Genomic DNA, 11,883 nt, shown 5'->3' on the forward strand with positions numbered 1-11,883 from the left:
ATATAAAGAGTTCGGAGGTGGAAGTATGGGTTTTCTCCTACAAGATGTAACACCTCATGTTTAAATCAATTAACTTTCCTTGTGAAAGCATTTGGAATCACTTTTGAAGGCTACAATTGATGAAAAATCAAGTTTGAAAATTTTCATTTACGGGTTACTATTCATTGTCACCTTAAAATGTGACAAACTTCAAAATTCATAACTAATTGTAGAAAAATCAAAATTGAGTGATTCCAAGTTCTACAGAAAGCTCTTTAGATAAAATTTTGAGAAAAATAGTTTCTGAACTGATTACCTTGAAATTCGAGCTCAATTTCTTTGAAAGAGTTACTGTTCATTTGGTCATTTTCGGATCTTACTGTATTTTTACCTAACTTTGGAAAAGCATAACTTTCTACTCGGTTATTGGAATCAGGAAAACTACCCCTCATTTTAAAGAGAAACATTAGATCTCTTTGCTTGCCCAATCTTATGACCTAACTCACTCGTTTGATAGGTCAAACTGGAGCTACAAACTCACTACTCCAGGACTTGCGTTTTATCCCTTAACATCTCTTTAATTCTTTTTATTTCCTTGACATAGATAACTTGGGATTACTCTTTCCCATTCATTCTCATACATTTCTATTTATACCATAAATATTATAATTAAATACATGGCATCATTGGCATCCATAACATAGTTCACAAAATAGTAGAATTATACATTTATCAACAGTCTCATCCATTAATAAGAATAATTCTGCGCTTACTTCTCCTTGCTTCTCATGCCATTATTGTCCATCATTGATTGACCTAAATGGTTGGTTAGGGAGGGGTGAGATTCGGGAGAATCTCAGTAGCAAACACTACCCATAAGCATGCAAGACATAATGCACATGTATGACATGTTATAGCATTAAAACATGAATGCCATGGAAAGTAAGCTAAAGCGTTTCATGCTTCCATAACATATTGCCAAGGCAAAACATAACATAAACTTGCAAACATAACTTTGCAAACATTTCATCATAGCTTAGTCACATCATGGCAACGCAATCACATCATGCAAGCATACATATCAAGCACACAGTATAGGTAAGTTCATTACCTTGTAACATGGCTTTCCCCTTGCTTTTCCTTTGATTCCCTTGTCTTTCCAACCATGTGGACATTCGATCAACATCACCAAACATCCTCTTGGATGTTCCAAAGGTCCTAAACATAGTCACATTGATCATACAATCCATTAGGACCACTAGATTACATAAAGTTCAAGACTATCTCTCTTGAACCTCAACCCTTTCTCTTAGTCTTAGGGCTTTCTTTCTAACTTTTCTACCATAAATCTCATCATTTCCCATCCTTATGATCCATTTCTTGTCAATTAGGACCACTTTAGATGGCCTTAGATTCAAGAATACCAAATCTGGAAATTTTGCTTCGCGGGTACTGTTCACACAGAATTTCCAGAATTTTTGCTCAACTTTGAAAATTCATAATTAATTCTAAAAAAATCCAAATTGAGTGCTTCCAAGTCTCACTGAAAGATCCTTAAGTTCACTTTAAAGAAAAAATAGTTTCATGAACCAATTCTACTCCGAACAGTACCGGAATTGTACGGAACTCGAAACTCTTCTAAAAGTTCAACACTGTTTCCAGATTTCAAACCCTAACTTTGAAAAATCACCATAAATCATACACATATCCAAATGAAGGGTTCTACCCATGGATTTAAATCTCACAGAGTGTACTTTAAGCATGCAAAATTTTAGAATCAGATACGCACAATAACTAATCCGAAATAGGCATAAAATCAGGTGCTATAACCATCACATACCTTGTTTTAGAGCTTGATCTGGCTTGGAACCACTTGGCCTTTCTTTCTCCCTCTTCTTTCTCTCTCTAGAAATCATTTTGCAAGAGCTTCCCCATGGATTCCTTGTGCTTGGACGAAATGGTAGGGAGGGGAGGGGGTATTTATAGAAAAGCGGACTGAATCTGGACCGTTGATCTTAAAAATACGTGGCTCGATCTGGACTGTTCATTTTCTCTTTTGATCTTACGGTGACAAGTGTCCTATGACATCATGCTTGTCTCATCATGATGACATGATGCTTACATCATCAAGCCACATGTCTTTAATCCGACCGCACACGTGTCTTGCATCCGACCGTACACGTGTCTTACATCTAGCCGTACACGTAATATCTTCTTTTTCCCATCTAACCATACACTTGTCACTTTCATGTCCTTTCATCATTTATGGCATTAAAATAGGGAGTAAATAAATGGAAAATTCGTGCAAAAATATTTTCTTAATTATTTCTCCACCTACCAAGCCAATCTTGCACCGTATCGGATACTTTTTGGGTCCTGACTTACCCCGTACCACCAGGACATGTTCTGACACTATTTTCTCATCTTAATAAGTACATATATGATGCCACCTTGGAGGAGCATAGGGAAAAATAATTAGCTCTTCTGACAGGCTACTTAACCTTACTGAGTCATGCAGTAGAGATTTCACTATAACGGGTAGACAAAAGACTATCTAAAATATTCTCATACTGCGTTCTGATTTTTATGCTGTCCATAAATATCTTCTGGTGACTCAGCATGATGACTCGTAGGTGTCATGATTACGCTTGATGACTTAGCATGATGACTTGTCGATGTCATGATTACGCTTGATGACTCAGCACGCTGACTCAGCATCATCATAATGGCTCTTAGATATTTTCTTTGGTTTTGTCTCCTATTTAGGGGACAAAATTATTTAATATTTGACTGGAGCATTTTATTCAATCCAGAGCTTCAAAAATTCATCCAAAAGTATCATAAAATTCCTCATATTCTAGAGAAAATCTGTGAATTTTCTCAGGTCATAACTCAACCTGTAGCTCCACTTAAAAATCATTCTTTAAAATGCCCTTTTTCGGCACAACTGGCTTTTAAGTATTCTTAAAGCCATTTTACTGGTCTTCTGGGAATAAGACTAATTTTATAATTTTCTATAGTCTCTTAGATCATACATCCCCATTTTACCATAATTTTCTGAGGTTTCCTTATGACTCAAACAATTAAATCTACCTCTATATCTCAAATTGAACCATAAACTTATAAATTCCTTTTAAGTTACCTCAGGGGTGTTTTCGTCATCTCTCTTCACAAAAGAGCCTTAGAATATTATTTCCCATTTTTTGGAATTTTCTTAGAATTTTCTAAGTACTTTTCATTTTTACCCCTGATGACCGTAACTTTCTGAATTTACGGTTTTACCCCTGCTTAGGCTCAACCTCATAAAACCATCTCTTTGAGGCTTCTAACTTAACCTTTGGTCTATATCTAGCCTCTTTTCTCTTTCTAGACCTTTGAGACTTTACTGGAGCCTCTAACTTTGATTACACTTTAGCCCCTTAAAACTTTCACTTTGCAGTTTAGTCCCTGAAACTGCTTTAACTTCCTTTCTCATCTTTAGAACCTTTACTAAAAAGGGGTCTGGTAGCCTATCTCATTCAGGCTATTTCTGTTACTTCTATGCTTAAAAATCAGAATGTTACACAAGACCATGGAACTTAGGCAATGAGTGAATCAATTGACCTTTAATTTCAAAGTCTGCATTGAAAATAGGAAAAGCACCAAGCATAGGTTCAAAGTTCCCATCAGATTGAGTTAGTTCCTTAATGGTTCTACCCTTAGGTTGTTCATTAATCCTATTTTGGCCATTATTTTCTCCTTGCCCCTCATTACCACTATTATTAGGTCTATTATGGTTACCATTCCCATTCCCACCATTTGGACCATGAGGAGGCACTTCAGCCATAATTTCTTCTTCTACTTCCTCACTCTCACTAGATGACTGGGGTAGGTCTTGTAAAATAAGCGGGCTACAAGATCCTGTATGTCTACCTCTCCTACCTTTACACGCTCTAGGCATGCATAATTACTCAAGAATTCAAGCACAGATAGAGTTCAAGAAAGAAGCAGGCTCAAAACCGTGTATTTACCAAGTGTGTATTTCAGAATTGAGGCAAACTCAATGATTTCAAATAATGCTTAGTGAGTTTGAGGTGTATGAAGTGCTTTACACTCTCAAAGTATGTGCAGAAAGCAAAGTTATGCAAAAAGAGTAAGCCTGGACAATCAGGAAAATTTTCAGTGGAAAACCAAATCAAGTCATGACTTGGGTGATCCAAGCCGCGACTTTAATAAACAGAAAGCAACCCTGAAAGAAGATGGAGTTGAGGTCGCGACTTGAAAAAGTCCAAGTCGCGACTTAAACAGGCCACGAGCAACATTGGATAACAGAGGGCTGAGGTCGTGACAAGCCACAAGTCAGGTCGCGACTCAATCACTTAGGTCACGACTCCAATTATATGAGGTCGTGATGCAAAGTCATAGAGAGCTATTTTCACAAAATCTTTGAAAAAAATCACTAAGTACTTAAACCAGATGTTGAACAACTATGCACAGAGTTTAAAATTTCAAGCAATTGGCTAAAACACTCAGGATCGAGCTAGAATAAAATGCAAAATGCTATGTAAGAATGCAAATGCAAATGTATAGGAAAAAAAACAAGATATTTGGTTCTATTTCTCAAAATTTTTGATGCTATGAAATGTAAGAATTAAGTTCAAAAACTAAAACTCTACGAGAATCGACCCAAATCACAATGGTGAGACAAACCAATTACTAGGGAACCAAGTCAATAGCTCCCCGGCACCGGCGTTATCGATCGATGTGTCAGACTTCGCCTTTCGGATCGTCAAGAAAGAGAGCTGCACCAGATAAAATGTAGTATAGGATGCAACCAGTCATTCTTCTCGAGGAGCTTGTTATTGGAAATCCTAGTCTAACTTGGTTTTCAAAAACATTGTAAAAAGGGGGGTTTTAGTTGTTTTAAAAGTGGTGCAACAAATGTAAAGTGTAGAAAGTTAACTATTTTTGGTATTTTAAATGAATGAAGAAATGTTTTGGATTAAAAGGGAATTATGGTTAAACAGTCTCTTGATGATGAAAACTCAGCTACCGCTGCTCTTTAGAATGATTGGGAGTTTCGAAAACCTCTAAGTCTGAAGAAAACTCCAAGTAATCACTTGGGTCCAATATCTTAATTAATGAAAACACACTTTAATCAAAGTTAATTAACACTTCTTAAGACACTGCTAAAAACCACTTAGAGTGTAGATGAATGAATGATGCAAATGTCCTCTGAATGTTAATCGACAAACACAGAATGCCAAGCATGCAGATTAATCACAATAATCACTAAAAATCAAACTGAACACAAGGATTCAAACTGAAACATTATCACCATCACCAAGAGGCTAAGGGGTTTAGCCTCACATGCCTTCAAACCAATCACAATTGCTCCAGGAATGAACAGCCATGGTTGAAGCTAAAAATAAAGTTGGAAAAATGGATAAGAAGGGTGTTGGAATAGTTTGATCTATCCAAAATCTCAGAAAATGATGAAGAGATGAAGAAAAATGGAAGTTTTGGGTGTAGGATCAATGGAGACTTAAGAGGAAATGATGGTGGCTCAACCTTGTGCAAATCTGCAGAATAGAAGAGTGTCCTTCCATGGTGGCTGCCCCTCCTAGGTATCGAAGCTCAAAAACCTATTCCAAAACGGACAGCTTCACTTAACGCACTCAGGTTACAACCTCAGGAATGTAAGGTCGTGACTCAGGGGGTCAAGTCGTGACCTGATAGGTCTTATGTCGCGACCTGGGAAGACAGAGAGCTCTCGTCTTGACTTGTGTCCAAAACGCGTAATTTCACTGAAAGGCATCCAAGTCGTGACCTAAGTAGTCCATGTCACGACCTGGATAGGCAGAACACTCCCAGCTTTTGTGATTTGGTCCTTATAACATTTTGGCTCTATCCATGCTCCATCATGATTCTTGGGTCCTTCTCCAATTGTCTGAAAATCACAACAAAGAGCTTTGTAAAGACCAACTGATTACAGATCAAGGCAATTAAAATTTATAAGAGAAAAATGACCCTTTTTACCCCTTAAACAGCAAAATGTAATGCATCACTCAATGTAATCAAATGGATATAAATACATGCATAATGAGGGTAAAATTGTTGCAAAACATTAGAAAACACTTGAGAAAACCATATAAAGATTGGGTTCTATCAATTTTCTCTCCTTTTCTTCCAGTTATATGAGGCCTCCTTATACTTTAAATAATTCATTTTCAATAATATTCAAAATCAGTCAAAATCATGGGAATTCCACAAATTCCTTCCAAGGGCATTTTTGTCATTTTTAGCCTCATACAGGTCTCTAAACCTTATTCCTATTTTTTTGAAATTTTTCTCAGGCCTTAACCTACCATTTCCTATTTTCTGGGATTTTTTTGGGATTTTCAGGCATAATTTCCATTTTTACCCTTACTAGCCCAAAACTTTGCAAAATTATGATTTTACCCCTAGTTTGGTTTAACCTCATAGTTCACCTCATTGAAACCTCCAACATAAATATTGGCTTACATTCATCTTTATTTCTCATTCCTGGGTCCTAAGACTTCATCTTGGTCTCTAACTTCCTCTTCATCTTAATCTCTAACTTCCTCTTTTCTTAGTCTCTGAGAATCTCTCTATCCTTCCAGGGAACCTCTAGGACTCCTGCCATAAAGGGTCTGGTAGTCTGCTCAATTCAGGCTAATTCTGGTACGTCTAGGCCCAAAAGTCAGGATGTTACACCCTATCAAGATATGCGTTACAAAACTCAGTTGCCTCCTCAGCTACATATCACTCAACAATTGATACCTCAAGCTAATAAGGATTCTTAGAGTACCTTTTAGGATTTTCATGTACCTCTCAAATAGGTACATCCACCTTAAACACACAAGGCCACAAAGTCTTATTTCTCACATAAGATGAGCTATCAAGTGGACCATAATGTCAAAAAATGGTGGAGGAAAGTGCATTTCCAATCGGGAGAGGATCACATAACCTTCATTTTCTATTTAATGGTCCCACCCAAGAAAATTAAATACAGAAGGTCCCTTGAAATTGGCAAATTAATCTCAAGTCTCAATAAACCTCATTGCAAGAAATTCCACATGTTTAATTACTAAATTGTCCTTATCTTTTTTTTTTTCAACCATGCATTGATGACTAAAGTGGCAATTGTTAACAACCTATGATGCAAGGATTGACAAGTATCGCTACAAGTATTAACAACCCATGCATTGAATTTGTGATGCACTTAAAAAATATGTTGTCAATACCTATCACGATAGTTGTTAATTGTTGTACATTAAGTTGTCAATGACTATTTTTTCAGTTGTCAATATATACTTCAAAAAAAAAAACAAAGATGACGGTAATTTAGTAATTGAACATATAGAATCTCTTGCAATGAGGTCCCTTGAAACTTCATATTAATTTGATGATTTCAAGTGACTTTTTAACACAATTCTTCCTTTTCCACATCAAGCTATATTTACATTCATATTCATGAGATCCTAAATATGTTCTCCACAAGTTTTAGTCTATTTTTGACCATGCAATTTTTGTACCAAAGGTGCTACAATAAAGCCCATTGATTACAAAAAAGATGCATTGTCAAGGTGAAGTCTCTTTAAAGCAATTAAAATATGAGCATATTGTTGACAATTGGGAATCATAGAATCATTTCCACAATATTTTTAAAAATCATATTAAGCTAGAGGAGACACTATGTTAAGATTATTAATATGGCTATTATCAAGACTCTTCTGGTTCTATTTATAAGGTACTTCCAACATATTTTACACAGACCAAGAAAAACCTTAAAATGCATTAACTCTCCATTAAAATATAACAATTTTTCAACCTTACCCATATTTAATATATACACTTTTCAAAAAAGATAACTACCTACACCATAATAAATGAAGGATAAAATAGTACATTCACACTGAAAATTTAATAAAGTGACTTATAAATAGGACAAAAAAACCTTCTCTCTCTGTCCTATAAATAGGACTAGAGGAGTAATATAGAACTAGTACATTAATAAATCTTTTCCTCATAAGCATCATAATAGCCTAACTTAATTTCTTAGGTTTACATGTAGAGATGGAAGTAGACTTGGCCCTTATTAGGACCTACAGCCTGGTATAACTAGGGCTTGATATGGCCAGGCCTATTTAGCTCTCAAAGAGGCCATGCTTAAGACCTATTTAGAGGTCTTTTAAGGTAAACATGCTAGGCTTTTAAATTTAAATTTTGACTTGATTAATTTTTTAAAACTTATTTTATTAATATATATTAAAATATGTAGGCTTCTAAGTGTTTTAAAAGCCTATGTTTGCGTACACTATAGTAGATTTAAAGCCTATTTATGTCACATCCAGTAATATGGCATTTAGGAATATGGATGTTCCTAAATAATTAAGCGTAAAAAATGACCAGGAGAAATAGAAGAATTTTGGTGGAAAATAATTATTATAGTTTTCCAAGCCAATTGTGAAAAGTTTGACTAATTAAGGAAAATTGGTCAAGAATAATTATGGAAAAATATCTTCAAGCCTCAGAAAATTAAGAAAAAATAAGGACAATGTTCCTTGAGAATTATATGGGATTATAAAAATGGTTTTATGACCAAATTGCCCTTAGAGAAATTACAAAGGAATTTAAGGGCGATTTAAGTTAGTTTAAGGCCTTTTATTTAGAAAATTCCAAATAAATAATGGAAAGGAGAATAAAATCCCAAGAAAATTTCTATAATGTCTCAAAGAATTATAAGAGGTTATGGAATTAAAAGAAGACCCTCAAGTATCCCAGATTTTTCCCAGTTCCTTTGAAAATTGGAAAAATCATTAAAGAGAAGGAAATTAGTTTTCCTTTTTATTTAATTATTGGGAAATTAAATTTGTGACAAAAAGGGCAATTTGGAAAGATAAAAATGAGCAGAATAAATTATTGATCTGACAGAAAATAATTACAGAGGCTAGAATACTATAACTATAAAAAAATGTTAATCCCCGAGTCAAAGTGCACCGATAAAGCAAGACTAGAGTCTTGCAATTCAAATGGTTCACATTTGGCCATATGTCAAGCTACAAATGGAGAGGATCTTGAATTTTGAAATTAATTTCATTTGGCATTAAGTTAATTAAGAGAGAGGACTAAGATTAAGTAAGCATTTGACACATGGCATAGCATTAATGTAAAATCTTGCTAGAACACTTCAAAGCATGATAGATCCTAGTGATTGAAAGTGGTTGTAAGTTGTTTTTGAAGTGTTTTCTTTGATATCTCTCTTAAAGTTCATTTCGGTAAAAGCAGGAACTAGACCCTAGGATGTGTTTTTTAAAGTTTTGAGGCTTCCATTGTGTTCAAAATGAAAAATGGTGTAGGATAAACCTAAAGAGCAAGTGGTGGAAGCATTAAAACCAAAGTTGTAATTTTTGGATTTTAAACCCTAATGGTTCGGTCAGTTCAAAACTGAAAGAAGGAATTTTCTTTTATTGAATCCAAGTAGATATTTGAAATCTACATGAAAAATCATGTACGAATAAGTCAAGAGGGAATTTTTAGGGTTAAGGAACTAAACTCTAAAAATTCAAGAACAAAGGTAGAAGCTTTAAGGGACAAAGGTTGTCCTTGAGTTATGTTGTTAATTTTATATAGAATGGTTGATGATTCTTGCTGTCCTTTTTGTGAATTGCCATGTTAGGGTTTAGCATTTGTGGAAGTAAGAAAGAAGAACAAGAAAATTAAAGAGCATTGGATCAAGGTAGTAAGATTTAATTAACCTTAATGTTGAGTGTTGCATTAATTGCTATGCAATTTCATATGCTATTATGTGGTTGAGCTACATGACGATGATGATGATGATTGTGTAGCTATACTTCTTGCTTTAAGTGCCTTGGCTATTGCATGTTAGAGTGCTACATGTATGAGGTAAAGTAGTTCCCTATTAATAGCAAAAGATTGGAATGTTTGTAATTGATGCATGTTGATGTTTTGGTTGATTGATCTTGCTACCGGGATTTCACTGAAATCTCATCCCCCATATGTAACATAACATTTTAGGGACTGAATCATCAAAAGGGAGGCTGCAAATCCAAGAATAAATGTGGTGATGAACCATGAGGAAACATTTATATTTGGTTATGGATAAGCATGTATGGTTGGAGCTGTAATCCCTAAGCAGGATGCCAAGTTAGAGCCACGTTTTATTAAGTTACCGAATGAATTTCTGCACGAAATTTGACGTGCTTGAATTTGACATCATGAGCTTCAAATCGATAGGTAACACATTAAAAATGGACACGAGTTTTAATGATTTTTCAAAGTTAATGTTCAGAATCTGGAAAAAGGATTTTTGCCAAATGGACAGAGTGAATTTCACAAAAACCTGACACTTTTTCAAATGGAAATGATTCACAAGATTATTTTTTCTTGAACATTTTGATTTTTCTAGATTAATTTATGAATTTTTGAAATTGGGTCAGAAAACTGTATTTTACCCGATGAACAGTAAAAATATGAAAATCAGTGTTTTTCATGGATTTTTGAGCCCAAGACCATCCAATATGGTGTAAATAGTTTTGCTTAAACCCTAAGTGGATCTGATAGTAAGGTGTGATATTTTTGGTATCAGAGCGGAGGTTCTGGCATAAGATAAAACACTCTGCTTAGTTAATGTGTCAGTTAAAAGGAAAATTGACATATTGTTGCAGGAGTTGTGATGGAAAACGCAATGGATTGGGATGCTAGATCTGAGAATTCGGTTAATGATGGGGATGCTAACATAATTGATCTCATCAAAGAGGATCTGGTGGGATGGACTATGGGGACTGCTAGCCTAGGATACTCAATAAAGGAGTCCAACAAATATCCAGTGCATGGGGCCAACCTTTTAGGAGTTACTGTTGAGGATTTAATGTACCTTCCTGTACCCAGTGACCTGGTGGATCCCACAACTAATTTGTATCAAGAACTAGTGGACCCTAGTTTTGACATTCAGTCTCATAGATAGCTAGTTACCCCAAGTGTACACCCAAGCAACATCCCTGGATCTAGTACCAAGCCAGGGATACCCCCGACACCCACAGTACCTATCCCTGTTCCGACTGAGCCTAAGATCCGTAGTCAGGATCAGTTGAGAGAGAAGTTAGAATTCTTGAGTCGACATATTAGGAAAGATGAGGATTAGCAAGACTCAAACATTTACCTAGAATACCTTCAGGGAGTAAAGGTGTCATATCAGACTCATGGACTGGGTAACCCTTATATAGACACCAAGGACTGGATCTTTATGATGACAAACATGCTTCCATATTTACGCTTCTAGGTATATGAGTTCTGTCACCTGAATTAGATAGTGGTTTTAGGTGTTGAGGATTACATCCATCACCTTGAAAACCTTGTTAAGATTCACTATTTTTAGATAGTCAAATCCTCGTAAAATTGAGGTAGGACTTGTTTTGATACAGCTAACCTGAGTAGGTTAGTCTGGCATGTTTGATGGCTATGTATGTTAAACTAAATTACTATGACTGATGACTGATGCTTGAATGATGTATTATGAATGCATATGTTGTTAAATAAAATCCAAGCATATTGTTTATTTTCTTGTTCCTTGGATATGCTATCCGTTTAGTTAGCGTATTGGTTAGAACCGATGAAACACTTTGCCGGAGAGACCCTCAAGACACGATGTAAAGGTCCCTCCCAATCTGCTACGATTAATTTTAGATCATTTAGAATCGCAATAAAAGGCTATTGAAGGGACGAGGGCGGCCCAAGCTAGCCAGGAACAAGAAAGAGACGCTGTGATAGTAGTAGCGGTAGTAGTGGCAGTGGCTAACCTTGACAGAAGGCAGCCAGAGGAAGAAACCTCAGCAGCACAAGCAATTGAACATTTGCCAGATCAGCAATGTTAGTAGTAGA

Source organism: Neltuma alba, unplaced genomic scaffold (genome assembly GCF_004799145.2).
Source record: "Neltuma alba isolate B1F8T4 unplaced genomic scaffold, ASM479914v2 tig00010076_pilon, whole genome shotgun sequence".
Classification (NCBI taxonomy): Eukaryota; Viridiplantae; Streptophyta; class Magnoliopsida; order Fabales; family Fabaceae; genus Neltuma; species Neltuma alba.